A 21,037-nucleotide genomic window follows, 5' to 3' on the forward strand; every position below is an offset into this window, starting at 1 on the left:
CTGAAAAAGGCCAAAAGGAACTGCTCTGGAGTTCTAGGTAGAGGGTGTGCCAAACTTTTCGCAAAACCGCAGAATACTTTTTAGGGTATGGGCGGTCAATCTTCCTGAATGCTGTGTTCAGTGCATTGCGATCAGTAGGGCGGCCGACACGGCTTCCTATGGATAAAGGTTATATTCCTATAGGGGTCTCCCAATATATACGCGATGGTACGTGGGAGCACAATCCGTACTGGCACTTATCGTCTCTCAGGAGGAATCACCCAACCATCAGTGAGGCGACCAGTGACCAGGTTTTACGACGCCGGAACACGTCTCTAGCCTAGACCTCTATGTTGTGCGTTATGTTACAAAGCGTTGTTAAGTTCATTCAATTTATTTTAGGTTGATCTTTCTTAGAAGTTTGCCTTTTTGGATCACCACGAGATGTATGATACAATTCCTAAATGTAGTCTAAAGATGATAAGCAAGCTTTTATATCTTTTCAACAATGAAAATCCTAGCTACAAGGGGAAAAGAAAGACACCATCTTTTCTCAAAGAGCATAGAGCACACAGTAATGCACTTTTCCCTAAATCAACATACAAACTGTCAAAATGAAAATGCACATATGCATGTATTTGTTTTCACTTTCTTAATATTGATGCCTAAAAAGAAAGCTGTTGTATAAATTTGAATTCGATTTCAAGTGAAAAACATAAACAAGTTCCTTTTTCGAAATAAAAAAGACGATTACGACACTTTATGATTTACTTGTTTCGACACTAGAAATGCATAAATTCAAACCAAAAGACAAAAGTAAAAGCTAAATCAACTGTGAACAGCAAACAAACTCACTCCTAAGATCAAAACGACACTTACGACAGGTCTAGATCTAAGGGCGACAGTATGACTAGTTTACTTTTGTGATGGGAAACTGCAAATGATGTAACAAATACACAAAGAACAAATATAGTTTCTTTATACAACTGAGGCGGAATTGAGGCAAAGAAAAGGGGTTTCAGATAGGTACACACACTGATAACAGGCTGCAAAAAACAGAGATAAAACTGAGCAAAAGGAAGCAGAGAACCACAGCTGCACAAGGCAAAGGTTGATCAGCGCACCCCCAGCACAGAGAAACTGAACTTCAACACAGGTAGCCTTCATGGGACCTGCGTTGAAATGCAGAACCTCTTCACAGAGTTTGCGCTGAAGCAGAAACGAGAGTTGTTTCTGGGTTCTGGGTCACGGTTTGCAGTTTAATCTACAGTTTTTGGCCGGATAAAAGCTATCAATTGGGTACAATTAGAAGGATGATTTAAAGGAGGACTAAGATCTATCACAAGGGGCTGTTAGAGCACTTGTGGATCAGCTGTTCAGATCATAAACAGGCCCAGCGAATGGACTAGAGTAGCAGATCTCTACTTTGCATTTGTAAATGGCAAATGCAGTTCGATTCGGCACTCTTGAGTTTATGAAATGAATAGCAATAGAAACACAAATAAACTAACAAGATACTCTCCCCAGTGGAGTCGCCATTTTGTTGTTGGGAAAAGTATCCAATTCAGAATGCCCCTATCCCACTCTAAGAGGTGATAGTGCCTTAGCAACAAACAAGGAAAACTATCTGAGTATTCTTCTTTATGAGATGTAAATAGAGAAAGAAGGATGTAACTAACCGGTATCTTCCGCTAGTTTGTCGATCCAATCACTCTCTCTTTTGTTCGCTTCCCGCTGCCTGCTCTTTCACTGGTCCAGCTTCACCCAGTTCCTGCAAGATCACAAGAGAGGAAAACTACACAAAAGACATAGATTCACATTCATAACTAGTTTAGGATCAGATGTAAACTAAATATGCAAATATAACAAAACATCATTGAAATACAAGCATATAGAAGAAACTCAAATAGCTTTATTGATATGATAACAAGGTTCAAGAGGAGATACAACCAAATGAGTCCCGATCCAGCATCTACCTCCCAGCAAAGGAATCCCTTCCTCTCCTCCAACAAAGCATAAATCACCCAATGTACTAATCTCAATCTCAAACCAACAGCAATTCTCTGCAAAGTACAAAATTCCAGCCTCCTGAATCTCTGGGTGAGAGATCCATATATAGATGTAAGCAGAGAGGATGAGTCAGCTTATGTTTTGACTTGTGGCTTCTCTCTGTCAGTTCTTGCTTCCACTTGGAGGTTGAGAGCCTCTTACTCATCACTAGTCGAATTCATTGAGGCAAGTGTCATTGGAGAAGATTCTGGAAGCTTCCAGGGTCTTTCCACCTCGTTGAATGAGCTTGCCATTTGTCATTTCCCGCTCAACGCACCCTGGTAGTGCTTCCACCTGCGTTGCAGTGCAACCAGCCAGTGTAGCCTCTGCATTTCAACGCAGGCAGTTAGTGGAGCTCTTGAATTGATCCTGAATTGACTGTTTTTGAGTGGTTTTTGGTGGAGAACTTATGGGAGAAGCTGTCATTTGTTGACCTTGTTCCTTTAGGGGTAGGAACAACTCTTTTAGGGACTTTGGATCCCTTGGATTATGGACATTTCATGCTCAATGCTGTAAGGCACAAAAATGTCTATAACACTATGCTAACCCGACACCACTGAGCATGCTTCTTGCCCTTTCTATCAACGTCTTGTTCATTCTTTTTGCAACTCCATTTTGCTTAGGTGTGTATGGAGTAGTCTTCTTCCTTGCTATATCACACTTCTTACAGAATTCTTCAAATTCCTTGCTGCAAAACTCTCCACCTTTATCTTCTTCTCTGTCTAGTTTTCCACCAGAGCCTTAAATTCTTTAAACCTGTCAAAGACTTCAGATTTATTCTTAAGAAAATATATCCATGTATTCTTTGAGAAGTCATCTATAAATGATACATAGTACACAGACTTACCCAGTGATGGAACCTTCAAAGGTCCAAACACATCACTGTGCACAAGCTCTAATATCTGTTTTGCCCTCTTACCACCAGAGGGGAAACTCACCTGATTCTACTTCCCATATACACACTTCTCACAGAAATCAAAATCCAGAGAGCTATTACTCATACCTTTACCATGAAGTATTCGAAGGCCCTTCTCTCCAATATGTCCAAGCCTTTGATGCCACAACATGGGCTTCTCTCTAGAGACCACTAGATTTTCTACTCCACTTTCAGGAACCACAGAACTGTTGCACCCATCAACAACAATGCTACCTTGCAACTTGTACAGAGTTCCAATCCGAACTCCCTGCATCAATACCAGTGCTCCCCAAACCATTTTGCAGGTATCCTTCTCGAACACTGTTTTTACACATGCATCATCTAGCTTGCTTATAGAAACCAAATTTTTGGCCAATGCAGGAATATGAAGAACACCAGGAAGTTTTCTAACCCTTCCACCTTGCAACTTCAACTTTACTTTTCTGCGACCAACGATTCTAGCCTTCCTATCATCCCCTAAGAAGACATCACCACCATCGTATTTCTCATACTCGCATAACCACTCTCTATGGGGAGTGCAGTGAAAGGATGCACCTGAGTCAATCAACCACGCTTCATGATCTACATGTGTACTTGAAGAAGCCAAGTACACATCCCCACCTTCATCTGAGGTGGTTTTCGCCTCTACAAAAGGAGCATCATCAGATCCCTTTCCTTTGTCAGGAGCTTTAGATTTACACTCCCTTTTGTAGTGCCCTTCCTTTCCGCATTTCCAGCACACCACCTTTATAGGCTTTCTTGGAGATTTAGATCTCCCTTTAGATTTAGATCTCCCACTCGATGACTTATTTTTGTTTCTGTTCTAGGACCATCCTCGTATAAACAAGGCATCACCATTATGGCTCTCCATATTTTTCCATCTCATCTCCTTCGTCAGTGTTGGGCAGCGGATCCCCCCATAGCATGTTTTTGGGGCTTGAAGCCCGAATTTTGGTCAAGTATAATGTAAAGACCCCGTGAAATGTGGGCGCGAAGTAAATGGTCAAGTCAAAGGGTTGTCCGCCCTTGAAAATATAAATTAATATATTGTAAGGTCAGCCTACCCATGGTCCACGGACCATAGGATTGTATAAATATAGTGCGGCTCTAAGTGTAAAGTAAGTCATATGTTCTTTTGGATGATGAATTAGCTTTGAGTCTGTAAGTCCGAGTCTTGGGTTGTATTAGTAGGAAGAGGCTTTGCAGCTGAATGCACAGAGGCCTGGTAGAGTCCGCAGCTATGTGCACAGACCCCTGCAGCTGAGTGCGCAGGGCGGAGTTAGGATTGTACTTGGACAGAGAATTAATAAAAGATAAGTTGATTCTGGAATATTATGTGTCTATGCTTTTGTTATCTTTATGCATCTCTTTACAATTTTATGATTGCGCGCACTTGTTATGAATGTTGAATGATTAATGAGAATATTGAGTCCACACAATTAAGTAAAGATCTATAATAATAGCACAGTAAGGATAAAGGATCTAGACAACACCTCTCCGCACTATTTACAGAGTTGCGCGGAAGCAGTCGCAAAAGTTGCAAAGGACAGACGACTGCGAGGAGCAGCGCAAGCACGCAGGTTCTGTTTGCGAACTTCCTAGACTTCATCAAGACATCCCTAGGGTGCGGAAACCTGGTTCCAACACCCTCCCATACTACCTCAGGTGAGACCTGTGCGGACTGTTGCCGAAAGGGCCTGTAGTTTCAGGATTTGTTTAGCTAAATCACTTCTCAACCTGGGTCAAGCCCCAACAAGCCAACAAATGGTTCTGTTGCCGGGACCGAGATCTGCCTAAGGGATGTATGATGTCATGCCACTAGAACCCAACAAAGAAGGAAATTGAAGAGTGGTTGGACAAGAAGATTCATGAGTTTGTGACATAGGAAAGCAGAACTCTGCAGGTATTCGAGAAAAGGTGGCTAGGTCGCTACATGTATACAGAAATCCATGAGATCTTCTTCGCGTCCTTTCCTTTTGAACTGTATGAGTGGATCGCGAGGCTAGCCGACAACCAAGGAAGGTGTAAACTCGACCAATCGATAGTGTGGACTCTGGAATTAGTACGCAGACTAGAGGCATCAGAAGATAAGATCGCGCGAGCTGTGGACCATTGGATCAACTGGATAATAGGGGGGTTTATCACTGAATTTGCAATAGACACGACGTGAGCTACAGTGAAGCAGAAAGATGTTTCCTCAAGGGACCGCGAGGTAAGTACATTAAATATTTAAATACTTGGATTAAGATCCTGTTATGTGAAACGCAGGTGATGCGAATACATTAATGTTTGGAACGACGTGGAGCGGAAAGATCTACAAAGGTAGTGGGGAATTAGGAAACAATCCCTTAATTTCACCTTCATGAGAGAGCGAGGAAGAGCTCGCTCGGGTCTCTCCGAGAAGTGCGGTCAGTTTGATAAGGCAACGCATTCCGCAGTTACCACCTCCACCCATGCCACCACCCGCTTCACCTCCTTCACCTCCATCTCTACCCACTCCACCTCCACTAACCCCGCAGTTCAGCATGGCGAGCGCGATTAAGCTACCCATATTCAAAGGAGTAGGGAATGAGGATCTCGACCAGTTCTGGTTCATGGTAAGAGCAGTGTGGGAAGCACAAGGGGTTGCAGATGACAACATTAAGAAGGCTACATTGGTGAGCGCATTGCAGGATTGCGCATTGACATGGTATATCAAGCACTCCAATGATCACCCAAATGCAGGAATAATAGAGATCCAAAATGCGTTGAACAAAGAATTTAGCCGATCGAAATCAGAGACACAGTCAGTCATCGGGTTTAAAGGAATCACGATGCTTCCAGGCGAGACCCCCTAGGATCTGGATCAGTAGCTGAAGAGTACGATCTGCGAGGCTAATATGACGCTCATGGATGTGCAACATTGCGCTTGGTTTGTGGCATCTCTAACACCACACCTGAGGATGGCGCTGTCACAATAGAAACTTTCTACCCAGGCTGAAGCATTGGAAATGGCGATGAGATTGCATGAGACACCGATACAGGATCCGGGGCTGGGAGTTCAAAAAATCCATGCGCAACTACAAAATCTCTGCCTAGAAATGCAGAGCTTGAAGCAGGATAGGGCACCACGGCCAGAGGCGCACGAGGAAGTGTGGTGCATAAAATGCAAAGGCTAGGGCCATGACAAGGACCATTGTCTAGTGTTCACGAACTACTTGGCAGAAGGGGGGGCAATACCGTTGAGACCAGAGGCACAGGCATGGATGAGTGCGACACCCACGCTATGGTTCGCGATCTGTCAGATAGTAGGAAAACACACGACGGATAACTATCATTTGTTGCAAAAGTATACACAAACTCCCCAACAATTATTTTGTAACTTTTGTAGGTCAGTGGGCCACAACGAGCGTACTTGTTGCAATTGCGAGCTAATAATGGATCGGACCCCAGCCTATAGAATGCAAATAGAAACGTGAGGCCTCAACCCGATCGCGGGGATGGCACACGTTGGATTTCAGGGGCGAGGTCGAGGACGAGGAGGAATGGGGCCAGGAAGGGGTCATGGACAGTTGATTTGTTACAATTGTGGAGGACCAGGGAATTACGCTCGCGATTGTACCAACCCAACGAGAATATCTTGTTCATACTGTGCTTAGTTCGATCATGAAGCAGTAGATTGTCCTACGTTGATCGCACAGATGCGTGAGAAAGGGGTACTCCAGCCTCCTCCGACTCAGAATATCCAAATGATGAGGTCTGAACTGCGCGAAGAAGACCCAAATGTGAACATGATGCTTAGAAGTGGTGCGACCACAGGGGAGGATAAGAGGAAGTAGCGTGAGGAAGATACATGGGTTCGTAAGGCTCCCATAAAGGAGCCTGAGTTTGACTTAGAACGCGCAAAGGAGACGTTCATGGAAGCTAAGAAGAGCTTCGCAGAGGCCTCTACTTCAGGTAGTAAGGATCAACTAGAGCCAGGGATGGATCCTTCTATGCTTACTACCTTTTTAGAGACATGCATGAAACTGCTGCGTGATAATAAGGCAGTTAAGGGACTACAGGAGTTGATCACCAGGTGCACGGGATCAGGGGAACCGTGCGTAGTCCGGAAATTGGGGAAGCATACATTGCGCACCGGGAGGGAAATGAGATTGACGACGCAGATTGGCAAATATGAAATGGATCAGGTAATCCTAGACCTGGGTTCAGACGCGAATGTATTACCGAAGCAGACATGGGAACGTATGGGGAGGCTCGCGTTGCAGTGGTCCCCTATTCAATTACGTATGGAAAAGCAACAAAAGATTTTATCCATGGGGAGGTTGCAAGGGGTAATAGTTGATATCGAAGGCGCGAGCACACAGACGAACTTTGAAGTAATAGAGATTGTCGATGACAACAATCCTTATCCTGCGTTGCTAGGGATATATTGGGCCATTGATATGAATGGAGTCATTAACCTGAAGAAGCGGAAGATGATATTTGAGAAAAAGTCTCTACGCGTAGTGGTTCCGCTAGATCCAGTCGAAGGAGTGCGCTACACCGAATGAGTGCACGACGATGGAAGCAATGATGAGCTGGATTGTATCTACAAGATAACTGCACGAGATCAGGATTGGGTGAATCCAACTACAAATGGAAGGATCTCGTGGGAACGCGTAAGCTCTTGCATCTCAGATTCAGATGAAGAAGACGGACGCTGGCACAATCAGTTGAACGAAGTGACAACATTGAATTGCAACATGATGATTAGATCACTGCGTTGCGTAACAACCCAGGCCCGAGATCTACCAACATATGATGGATTGACAGTGGTGGATGAATTCTTGAGCAAGTTTGAAAGCGTAGTACTGAAACAACAGCGGTTTGATGCGTTGAAGTGGGCGTTGCACGCGACACCTGCACACTGGTGGGGAACACATCAAGGAAATTTTGAAAACTGGTGTGGATGTAGAAGGATGATGTGCCTACGATTTGGGAAACCGCAACTACGGATAGAAGATAAATACGATGGACGAGATGACCCATGCACGCACCTTGTGAAATGGACCAAGGCCTATGGAGAAGAACCTCAGCCTGAATGGGTACACTTATTCTACCATACCCTGGATGTCATACCCATGAATTGGTATACTGAGACGGAACTTCGACATGGTACGGGCGAATGGGATGTCTTGCGCGAGGGATTTTTGTTAACATTCACATTTGAAGACTGATGGTCAGACATTGTTGACGACGCATTGCAAGCCGTAAAAGCCGCCATCTTCAAAATACCACAGGAACCACGACAAGTAGTTCAACCAGCATGGGCAACCTAGTTAAGCAGCGCCCTAGAATGTTATAATGTGTAAGTAGAGGAGGACGATGACGACCCTCGAAATATTAATATTCCAGAAATTGAAGGGTGTCGTGAAGTTCGAGGAGCATCAATTGAGGATCCTGACATCACTGCGCCGCTAAAAAAAAGTAGGTAAACATTGGTCTAGACGCGGAGCCGAAGTACATGACGCTTGGGGACTATTGGGATGATGCTATGGTAGATAAGGTCGCCGAGTTACTCGTAAAGCTGAGACGCCTAAATGCAGGACCAGATCACTTATCACGAATTGAGACAGGTGAGGAGACAACAAATTTGGAAGAAGGACTATCCGATGCACAACTCTTTGCCGTGCGCATCGTGGACGACCACTTCCAAGATATAATCCAATTTTTAACCACAGGGACTATGCTAAAGGAATATTCAGTTCAGTAGAAAAAGGAATTAGTGGTGCGCGTGACAGACTTTTCTGTCATTGCGGGGCACCTCTACAAAATGGGAAACGATGAGATATTGCGAAGATATGTACCTGAATTTGAATGAGGACAGATCCTCACAGAAGCACATGGGGGGGCTGCAGGAGGACACTATGTAGGATGCACGACGACACAACAGATTCTCCGCGCTGGGCTATGGTGGCCAAGCCTACATCAATATCCGAAAGCACACTGTCGGACTTGTGACATATGTCAAAGAACTGGGAAACCATCACGAAGGGATGAGATGCCACTCAATCCACAAATGACGCTGCAGCCATTTGAAAAATGGGCAATCGACTTTGTGGGACCAATCAAACCTCAGGGAAAGATGGGTGCGCGCTACATCATCACCGCGACAGAGTACCTAACTCGATGGGTGGAAGCACAGCCGGTTAAGGATTGCACGACCGCTACAACTACAAAATTTTTGTTCGACAACATGTTGACATGGTTTGGTTGCCCGAAAATTTTAATGAGTGACCGCAGGACACACTTCCTGAATGAAACCATTAGCGCACTCACTGAGGAATTCCAAGTGTATCATCAACAAAGTACACCATACCATCTACAAGCTAATGGGACAGTGGAAGCATTCAACAAAATTCTGGAGACTGCGCTGACCAAAGTATGTAACGCGCAGCAAAACGACTGGGACCTGCGTATATCTGCTGTATTATGGGCATACAGAACCATGTGCAAGAAATTGACGGGTCAAACACCTTTCAAATTAGTTTATGGCATGGAAGAAGTCATGCCAATGGAATACATCATACCCAGTTTATGGATAACAACAATTACAGGCATGTCGGACCACAAAGCCTTAGAAGAGAGACTCGCGCAATTGGAAGAACTTGAGGAAGAATGGTTTCTGGCGGGATTCCATCAGCAGGTATAGAAACAACGCGAGAAAGCTTGGCACGATCGCCATATCAAGTTGCGCACATTCAAGATAAACGATTTAGTGTTGCTGTATGACAACAAGTTCAAAAAATTTCCTGGGAAATTCAGAATGCATTGGTTAGGACCATATGTGGTAAAAGAAGTCACAGATAGAGGCGCGGTCCAGCTAGTCAAACTTAATGGAGAACCCTTCCCAGGAAGAGTAAATGGCAGTCACCTGAAGCCCTACACGGGTGGGTCGGCTATCTGACTAACCGACCAAAGCACAGTCTTGCCTAGTTTTCTTCTCAGTTCCAACCCCTGTTGTGTTTGATTCATTGGGGTCCATGATTTTTCTTGGGTCTCTCCTGCATTTGCAATACTTGAAAACCCAAAGTATGCTTGAAAAGGGCAGCAGATCGATCCTCATTGACTTCCTATTCATCCCCAATCGCTGCACCAAAGCGAGATTAAGGTCTTCAGAGATCATTGGTTGTTGATATCTGATCATATTTAGGGTAATCATCTTTTATTTCCCCCAACTTGTATTTGTTTCATACCCTATACATTGCAAGCTAAGTCGTTGATTATGTTTTGGGTTCAGTGGAGTTAACGACAAAAATAGAAATTAATCCAAGAAACTCCCACTCTTGGAATACATGTCAACAAGGTTCGTCCCCACAAATAAACATGAGTCAAATCCAATTTTGACGATATACATATAAATTTATTAAACATTTGTAAATTTAATTTTTTTCAATCTCACGCCCACGAGGGTGTCATGTGGTAATTTAAATGGGCTCAGAGCTTAACGCACCTCCCGCCACCATCCCTTGATCATGTCATCCACCCAAAGCACATTTATGGGGCCTTACCTTTCAAGGAGGGAAGTCGAGGCCCCTTGGAAAGCTTCTTGTATATGTGTCCACGACATCTATGAACTCTCCAGCATGTCCTTCGTCCCTAGCTGGTGGCTTGAGCTTTTCTTCCTCCTTTTTCGTTTGCTTCTACTCTTATCTTTTCCCACCATGCATCCAGACTCTCGCCTGGTTGCTTAGGTGGGTTGCCTCCCATCCACTTCGCCAAGTTCCCCCCCTGTTGTCGGTTTCTTTCGAGGAAATTGTTATGGCATCCCTCTTTCATGTCACCTCATGCAACTCCCCTCTCATCTCAACCCTAATCCATGTGATGTCTTGCTACCTCTAGTGGCCACGATACATCTAAGAGCTCATTATTGACGTGGCAGTAGTGGTTGCGGTGCTTCAAGGGGATCTTGGGCATGCCTCTGAGTAAAGTCTTCAGCGCATAGCTTCCATGCCAGCATGCCCCCAGACATTCATGGGGAATTCCCGAAGAAATTTGTCATGAAAGGCAGGTCACTCTTAATTTAGACTTCATGACTACCATTGCACCTGGGTTCTTGATACAGGTAATTCATGAAGCCATCAATATCATTAACTGCATATTATTTATTTATGTTGGCATGTCAAGTTGCTGCTTGATAAAATTCAAGTTGATAGGCGAGAATCCTAAGTCAGTCTCTTATATAGGTTAGATGAACTCAAAGAATTTATGCTTAACATGGAAGGTCAGTTAGCTAGGCATGAGATGGGTTCTCCACTCGGCTCTCCAATTCCTCTGTCATGGAAGGTCGAAAAACAACTTATTGGATACTTCATTATCATCCTGATGCTTCGGTTCCTTGCAATTTCATCTCAATTCTTGTTATTACAACTATTTCTCAGCGCTACAGTCAAGTTTATCTTTGATTCTCTGCTTAGTTTAATTTTCCCGTTGTCTCAAACTTTGTAGTTCAATAAGGCTACTCATTTTGTCTCTTGCTTTTGGTTTCTCCCGTGTGGGACAACAACTATTTCAGGTCTTGCTAGTTTTGGACACTCCATTAATTTTGTTAGTTCTTGACTTTTTGCTTAGCTCGCTTTGGTCTAGTTTCCAAGATGGCAAAGCCAAAAACAATTATCTCATCTTATCTTATGTAAATATTTGTTATTACAATGCAAAAACAACTTGAAAGAAAAACAATTAAAATTCAATCTCAATATTTTTCCAAACTTAGTTAATTTTATATTAATCTATATGTAATTATTTATATTTTCCCTTTAAATGAATAATAAATTCAAATTTGTAAATAAGTTTATATTAATTTATATATAGTTATAGATAATGTGAATTGGTTCTTCCAAAATTTCACTGACTTATTTAGAATATATTTTTATATTCTAATGCAGTTGTATTAATTTATAGATAAGTTAATTAAATTAAATTTAAATGATCTAAATTTGTATCTCTTTCATCAACCTTAATTCCCATTATTAATATATTAAATTAAAATATACTATTATAATTATTTTCAAAATCCATAAATATCATCTTAATAAATATGATTATTCACTCTTATAAATATGATTAATAAATATGTCATTATAAATTAATTAAGTAATAATAATTTTATTATTTTACTCATATATATAATTAATAAAAAATATAAATTAATTAAGTAATAATAATTTTATAATTTTACTTATATATGATTAATAAAAAGAATAAAAACAATTTAATGTTAAAGTTGTTTAAAAAAAATTAAATTAGATGATAACTATTGAAATATATATTTAAAAATATAAAACATATTTTATATTTTTAGTAGATAAATATATTTCATTAATGTGTCAGTTTTCACTTTATCATTTTGCAAGTGGTTTCCACTTTATCACTTTAATATTTATTAGCAATTTTTATATTATATATTTAAAATTCTTGTATTAATAATATTAGCATTTACACTAAAAAAGTGTAAATATATGTCGATAAGAGTGTAAACATTTAATTAATATTTGTTTTAATGGTTTCCACTTTATCACTTTAATATTTATTAGCAATTTTTATATTATATATTTAAAATTTTAGTATTAATAATATTAGCATTTGTACTAAAAAGCGTAAAAACATGCCTAGAGGAATGTATACATTTAATTAACATTTATTTTAATTCATTAAAAAAAAAGTAAAGGTCAAAAAGGGATTTTGGTATAGGAAGTGGGAAGGAAAAAACTCCAGCCTTTTTTTGGGTTTTTTAAAGAAAAGAAGAGGCAATGCCACATTGCACCATTGGGTCAAGTGAGTAACACCTTCCACAACTCTAGATCCTTAAAGGTTGGAAGGGTGGTTACATCAACCATGGTTAAGAATGGTCAAACATGGTCAACGATCGCAATCATACATATTAAACCATAGTCAATCATGGTTAAACATGGTTAACCATAGTCAACTATTATGTGTCATTCTCAAATGCAATCAACCATTATAAAAGATGATGAATGACATAAATAAACATAATCAAATATGAGTAACCATAATAATTATTACTTTTAGCAATCATATTTCTATACTAAAAATAGTTTATTACTATTGTTATTATTTTTACACTGGCGTCCAAAATTATAATCTAATTTTCAATAATTATTAGGTGGATGGTATGGATTTAGTCTCCATAGAATATTCTAGAGTATTCTTAATAGAAGTCACAAATCAAAGGTTGAGATTTATCTTAAAAATAGTTATGTTCTTTCTACCATTTTTATTAAATTGTTTAACTAAAAAGAAAATGTCATGCAAATAAAGAGCTCAAATTCTCTACAAGAGAATCCATCGTTATATCAAAATGTCTTTTGAAGATGAATTATAAATTTTAGGTATGTTATTAGTAAACTATCATATTAATCCATGATACTATAACAAAAATCTATCTCTATAAGTAACTTGTCACATATATATAAATAATAATAATTATTATTATCGATGAAAACTTCAACCTTACAACACTTGCATTCCATTATTTCTTCTTTTTGAAACCTTGCATTGACTAAATTTTGGGTCCTACAACAAAATTCTTAAGGTTTTTGAACAAATAAAATAGAAATTCAATCCAAACTTACTTTCTAGTGATGTCATTCACCATGATTATGAGGTGCTCGGGAGTCGGGGATTCCTTCTCATCGCTCAGCGACACCGACATTCCACATGTCCTCCCCGCCATTTCTGCTCCGTGAGACAACAACAGTCATACTGAATTCCATTATCGTAATTTTCCCGGGGATTTTTAACTGAATTCCATTATCGTAATTTTCCCGGGGATTTTTAACCGGAGTTGGGATATGAGAACCATGCACATAGAACACGCCAAATCTCTGCAAGTGACCGCTACTGGGCGCTTTGACCCAGTTCGTTTTCGTTCCTTTTCTCTTCTGGGCATGATGCACCATTGATTCTCATCCTGTTCATGGTTAGCATTTACGGAAAGGTGAAAATATGCATTCAAAAGTGGTAATATTTATCATAATTTATTTAGTTTCACTAGTTATTATTTGCTAATGTAGATTAGCTTAGGATTATTATAAAGCAAATTGTCACTTTAAATGATTTATTAATGAGCTATATTTGGAGAAGTTTTCATTTCTGCTTGAAGCTTTGGATTTGTGATATTACCATATTCTTGTACAAGCCAGTCTAAAAGTTCTATTTTTATCTTTTCAAAAATTATTTTCGAAAAAAATTCAAACAATGAAAATAATAGTCTATATTATAATGAAGTACTAATTTATAAATTAGTAAATGTTATAAAATATTATTTGTGACATTATTTATTTGTAAATGGTTATAATATATATGATTTTTCTTACAAATATTATTAATATTTGTATTATAATTATTTATAAAAAGATTAATATAGTATTATATTTCATACATTTTATTTAGGTTAATATTTATATTATTATTTTAATATTTTATAAATATATTTAATTATTTATATAATAAATATATATATTTTGTTATATAATTAATATATTTATATTGTTATGTTGATAGATGTTTTTTCTTGAAAATGGTTAAGCTAATCGTTGTCTACTTTTTTGTTATTGCGTTGACATTTGTCACATGGTATGATAACAACACTTCTTTTCTATCAACATCTCCATCACCACACAATCCGTGTGAACAAAGGAACTCCTTGCACACCTCATGTTTCATTTCCTTTCTCCACGGGGTACCAAATAGTCACGCAACCATGTGTTGTGTTTCTTTTTCTTTCTTCACGGGGTATCTATGCCGGTAGAACACATTTTTCGTCTGTAAGCAACTCTAGACAACCCTGGAAAAATCATTAACCGAATTCTAGTCTGCGCATTGAATTCCATGATGCACGATCAATAGTTTAGTCCTCCGTCGATTTACATTTCCTGCTGTGTCGGATTAGGAGTGAACATGTGTATTTTTATGTTGGCATTTGTTTTCTTCTCAGTTCCAACCCCTGTTGTGTTTGATTCAATGGGTTCCATTATTTTTCTTGGGTCTCTCCTGCATTTGCAATAATTGAAACCCCAATGTATGCTTGAAAAGGGCACCAAATCGATCCTCATGGACTTCCTATTCATCCCCAATTGCTGCAATAGAGCGAGATTAAGGTCTTCAGAGAACATTGGTTGTTGATATCTGATCATATTTAGGGAAATCATCTTTTATTTCCGCCAACTTGTATCTGTTTCATACCCTATACATTGCAAGCTAAGTCGTTGATTATGTTTTGGGTTCGGCGGAGTTAACGATAAAAATAGAAAATAATCCAAAAAACTCCCACTCTTGGAATACATGTCAACAAGGTTCTTCCCCACAAATAAACATGACTCAAATCCAATTTTGATGATATACATATGAATCTGCTTATCATTTTCTAGAGTCGCTAGGCATATACATGCTCTAAGCGAACTACTGAACGTGAATTGGTCTGGTTCTAGACCTGTCAATTACATTTGGGAAAATAATTTGAGGGCCTCTTCACCATGTCCAATATGGGAATACCCCGTAATCATAACACTCCACATGACATTATTCCAAATAGGAGATTTTTCAAATGCTAGTTGTTCATTAACTTGATTCAGACTTATGTAGGAACGCAATAGAACACAGATATAAACATAAACACAAAGATGCGGTAGAAATAAAACTTCATTTCGTTAACATCAAAGAACTGAAATATTCTTACATTCAAAATGGAAATAAATTAGCTCAAGCGATGGTAACTTATCTCTGAGAAGAGATGTGGTGGCTACATGCCTTTGAATTGTGTTACAATGAGGCTCAAGGGCCTTTTTTATTGTTGAACAACAAAGGGAAACCCTAAACAACCAAAAGCCTAACCCTAAGAGATGGAACACTAAGAGTTTGTGGGCCCCATTAGGGTTAGTTGGGCAACCACCTTCCCTACGTAACTTGGTCATATGATCTTCGTTTGGCGCATATGATACCTCGTTAGAAAGATCTCTTCGGCTACTACAGGATTTGCGCTAGGCCCTGTTACCCGCCATTTTGTGGGTGATATCCTAGGATGATTTTTTTCTCCAAGATGGTCCTCAATCGCCAGCCAACAACCCCTTGCAGACACCAGCTAGCTCATTGTGCCATTTCTCCACCACCTTAGTTAGCCATGTGGTCCCTCGCCCATCTGCCATGATCATATGTTTGAAGGTGGGCCTCACGAACCTAAAGGTATGACTGGTCATTTGGTAATTGAGTATTGTAGTTTGCTTATCATGGACACTTCTGGGCATGGATTAATGGGTGGATTTAGTAGAAAGAATGGGTTAGGTCTATGCCCTTGTCTCCTAGACCCCTTTTGGATATTAACTTATATGTATATGTAAACTTGAGAGTTTATGGTAAAAATTTGCAAGTGAAAAATGTAGGTTTTTTTTAATTCAATTATGTCAATTTCATTAACACATGTTGTAGCGGCTACAACCATCCTCCAAAATTTTGGCTCGCATGCAAATTTTGGAGCCTACCTTGGATCCTGCGATCGATTGTTCCTTGGTCACTTGTCGGTAAGCTGATGATCTCAAGCTCCCCTCCTTGGTCTTAAGAGTTGTTCATGTCCTCATCTTTATGCAGCATGTGTCATCTTTGGGCATAAGGATTGTTGTTTGTCATGCAAAGGGAATGTTGTTTTACTTAAAGGTAAATCTTGTGCGTATGAGTTGTTTTCATTACATAGCCATGTTTCAGACTCACTTCATGCACTCTTGTCGCAAAGGTTGTTGCATCAAGCAGAGTATGTTTTATAAATTATGGATGGTCTACGTTGTATCACTAAGTGTTCGTGTGTGATCATAGTCGAGTCCTATCGTTGTTTACATTTATTCCCTGATCTTACACTTAGCCAATTTCCTGAGCAACCTAGCCCCATCCAGCTTCCTAGAACTATGCACTTTGCTTCTGTAACCCTCAAGATTTTTTCCTTACCTACTAGAACTGCGCAAAGACCCAAACCTCCCTTGGCATCCAAAACTGTGTAGTGGTTTCTTCCAGTGTCCTTCCCCCAACTGGAACCCACTGTCATCAGAAACTACGCAGTATTGTCCCTCAGTTGATCAGTTTGTCTTGCAACCTGAATCTGCGTTGATGTGTGCTCCTGGAACCCATCCCGTAGTAGTGTCTTGCATCCATAAATTGCACAGTATTGCCTCTCAGTTGCCTGGGCTGCACTGCACTCAGAAATTGCGCAGAGGTGTACTCCTAGGACCCCATCCCGCAATAGTGTCGTGTGCCTCAAAACTGCGCAGTGTTGTCCAAGTTGTCATGTCTATCTTGCATGCAGAAACTACGCAGATGGGCCTTCCAGGGCCTCATTCCGACAACAGTCACTACCTGCTGAAACTGTGTTGATCTATCTTTCCGTGACTACAAGAAAAGGTGACAAGCTAAGATCACTCCCAAGGAGTTTATGAGAAGGACCAAGAGATTAAGTTTATGAGAAGGACCAAGAGATTAAGTGATGGAAAAATATCAAGACTGGATGCAAATTACGTTGGATGCATGATCATCTTGAGGGTAAGTATGGTAAGTAAAGAACACCTTTCGAAGTACATCTCTTAGTTCAGTTTGTAGGATTTCTTGTCATTGTCATATCATCATGTCTTCAGTGACATGCATGTGTGCAAACACAAAAGTCATTTCATTCATTTCCTCTACATGTCTTGCTTCCTTTTTGCTTGTTTGACCAACTGTCATCTTTGGCATGTTGATTTCTCTGTCATGCTTGCGACCTTGTTTTGGTGATATCGAAGGTTTGGCTTTGTGTGTATGAGTTGTTTCGACTAGGTAAATACCCATCGTACTCACACACAAATTTGTAGACACTGTCACACAAGTATCTTCACGATCGTTCAATGACCCATCTTAAGTGTCGCACTTGTTGCTCTCACCTTTAGACGGTCGCACTGAGCACATGTTGTCTTGTTGGTTCGAGGTGTCTTGTTGTCGAGCCATGCTCAGTGTGTGTTCAAAAGATCATATATACATGAATTTGCTCGCTCACACACTTAACCATTTTTCCCGAAAATCTGTCGATCAGACAATATTCAATCAACCGGACCTCCACTGAGCTGCATTATGCCATCTTAGCCCTTAGTGACCTTGCATTGTTGCCCAGAACTATGTAGAGCTTGAGGTTGTCCTCCCAGGAAGCCTGCACTACGCAATTCTAGAAATGAGCCAGCTGACTATCTCCCATAACTGCACAGAAGTTGTCCAAGAAGCCATTATAGTATGCGCTTCTTGCAAGACCATCCACCAAGCCTCCCTATGGTCAACCGGAAGATCTAACTTGAGCTGTGACCCAGGGCTGCACTAATCCCTAAAATTGCGCAGTAGTTGTCTAGCCTGCTTGCTTGTAGAAACTACGCAGACATGAGGGATAGGCCTTTGTTGCTTGTCACTGCACTGTCCTGAGAAATTGTGCAGTTTTTCCAGGCAGTCCCCTTGTTGGCTTGCTATGCTCTCCTGCTGAAAACTACGCAGTTTTCACTAACATTCCTCCTATTGCCCAATACTTCACTCAGCCCGGAAACTGCGTAGTCATGTCCTGCCTTGACTTTCTTCTAGAACTGCACAGTTCTAACCACCAACTCCCGTAGGTTGATCCTGGACTCCTCTAGAAAACTGCACAATTTTCACTTCCAGTGCTTCCTGCTACCTGCACTGCCTCCCTGGAAAAAACTGCACAATTCTACCTCCCAGCTGAGCCCTTTCCCGCAAATGTCACTGTTGTCCCGGACTGCTCAAATCAACCTCCTAGTGACCTCTCCACAGTTTTTTCCGATAGTGCCCGAGAGTCCCACATCCCGACCTGAGTTGTGCTCTGCATAGTCTCAATACCTTGTCCTCCCTCCTAGTCACCCAAACTGATCACATAAAATAATGCATCATGGTAGATTAGGATATTTCTAGATTTGATGTCATCTCATCATGAGTGATTGTAGAATAAGGTACACGAATGGAACATGGTGCGATGACGAACGAGATGAAGAAGGAGTGCATGCTAGAAGACTTGCTTGTGGTTGGACAAACACGCAAAGCATACCAAGTGGCAAGCAAGGAGATACCTACACATGCATGAACCATCAAGTGAATACCAAGACCATCAAAGACCCCACACACTTCATCGTGCGGAGGTGAAGATATGATACACCAAGAACATACTCATCACCCAGCAGCATAACAACTCAACACGGACACCACAGTCAGCATGTTCATGTCAGCAATGTCATGTGGAGTTGTGTCACGAGTTGTGTCGACCACATCACTATTATGGGCTATACTTGTTGTAATCAATGTAATGTAACATGGAAGTCCAAGAGACCCATGGATGAAGTTAAAGAGTCATGTAAGTCGAACAGTCATGAGGTAAGTCAAAGAGTCACAAGGGTCAGTTCACCCTTGGCTATATATACCCCCTCATTGTACATGCAAAAGGACTTTTCACCTTGGCTCCTCCCACATAGCCTTGTGAGTGTAATATTTTCTTTGAGGAATGAGTAATGGCTCCAATGCTCCACTATTGGGGCTAGTGATGTATGGTGTATGAATGTGTCTTGGAACTTTCGCTTAATTTAGAAGTTTGTCACATGGCAACAAGTTTTCATGCATGCGTTGTATTCATTTGTAAGACTATTCTTTAAACGCTTATAATGCATGTTTTCTTAACTTGTACTAGGATAGTTAAACTACTTCAATTATTCTAGTGCATATATTGTTGAAGATGTGTTGTAATGGTTGCTATTGTTGTCTCGTCCATGTGGACTACTCCGTCGGACATTAGACAGATTCAATCTTGTACATTTGTTATAACGACCATCGAATCCGTGTGGACTACTCTGTTGGGTGTTGTACGTGTTATTCATTTACCTTAGTGTTTGTGATTGCCTCATTTGTTTGGACTACTTCGCCAGAGGCTGTTCAGATCTTGTTGTGTTGTGTGTGTGTCTACCTGAATTGGGACTACTCCCTCTCGACCACAAACTCACTTTCACCCTCCCCCTTTGTAGTGAAGGAACTTAGACACAAGTTAACTAAGCACTCACCAGGCACATGTACCTCGCTTTTTGAAGACCAAGTATATCACTTTCATGTGCTGACAAGCAAGAGCTAAGGCATATCTTTAAGATAATGGCAACCAGGCCATCATACCGGATGGGACTCCTACACCAAACGGTGTGAGGTATAGTTGGGACTTCATACCGGGGAGATCCCATGAAGGTTGGCGGGTCCAGCACCATCAACAACACATTAACATGATTTGGAACTCTATTTTGCAGAAAATAAATAAGACATCAATACCATAGCAATATACAAAAGACAACAAATGATGAAGGAGTTCACCCCTCTTGGGTTACATCTCCTGGTCCAGTTTCTAATGTTGTTCCTCTTTCATTATGCTTAAAAAATATCACTTTACATCAAGTTACAATCCTCATAATGCTAAAAAAATGTCTCCAATGGCTCTAGAACAGTAAAAAAACCCCTAGCTGGGCTCTTTTTGCACTCAAAAAGGTCAAAAACTGACCGAGTTATGCTCCATAGCAGTTTTTATGCCAACTGTCCTACAATTCGCACTCCTATGCAATCTGTTCTATAATTTATGCCTTTTGCGTCCATGTGGAGCGACAAATTGGCCCCGCGCCAGCAAGATTTCCGCCTTACCTAGTGCAAATTGTCGCCTCCTTAAATTGGCTATGTCGACCTTTAACCACATAAAAAATACACCACTTTGCGCTCTGTTGACTGTTGATCTCGGTTAGGTTTAAAACGATCGTGCCATTTTATTTAACCAAACTTTCTTTTGAACTGGGGTTGAATTTGTGGTGTCCATCGGGGTTAAGACCCATGTTAATTGATCCTTATCATTTAATTTAAGCTCCGCTCCAACCATTGCATGTGCTATGAGATATGCTTAACTGTCGAAGGTAACTGTTATTCCACCGAAAAATTTGGGTTATAGTTTAACATATGGTTTGTGGTATCATATATATGTTGGGGCCGGGGTTAGCCCCGGACCTCGTCTATCACCATGTGGTGTGGATG

This window comes from Pinus tabuliformis, chromosome 2_2 (genome assembly GCF_031772625.1).
Source record: "Pinus tabuliformis cultivar Carrire ecotype Pingquan chromosome 2_2, CPIR1, whole genome shotgun sequence".
NCBI lineage: Eukaryota > Viridiplantae > Streptophyta > Pinopsida > Pinales > Pinaceae > Pinus > Pinus tabuliformis.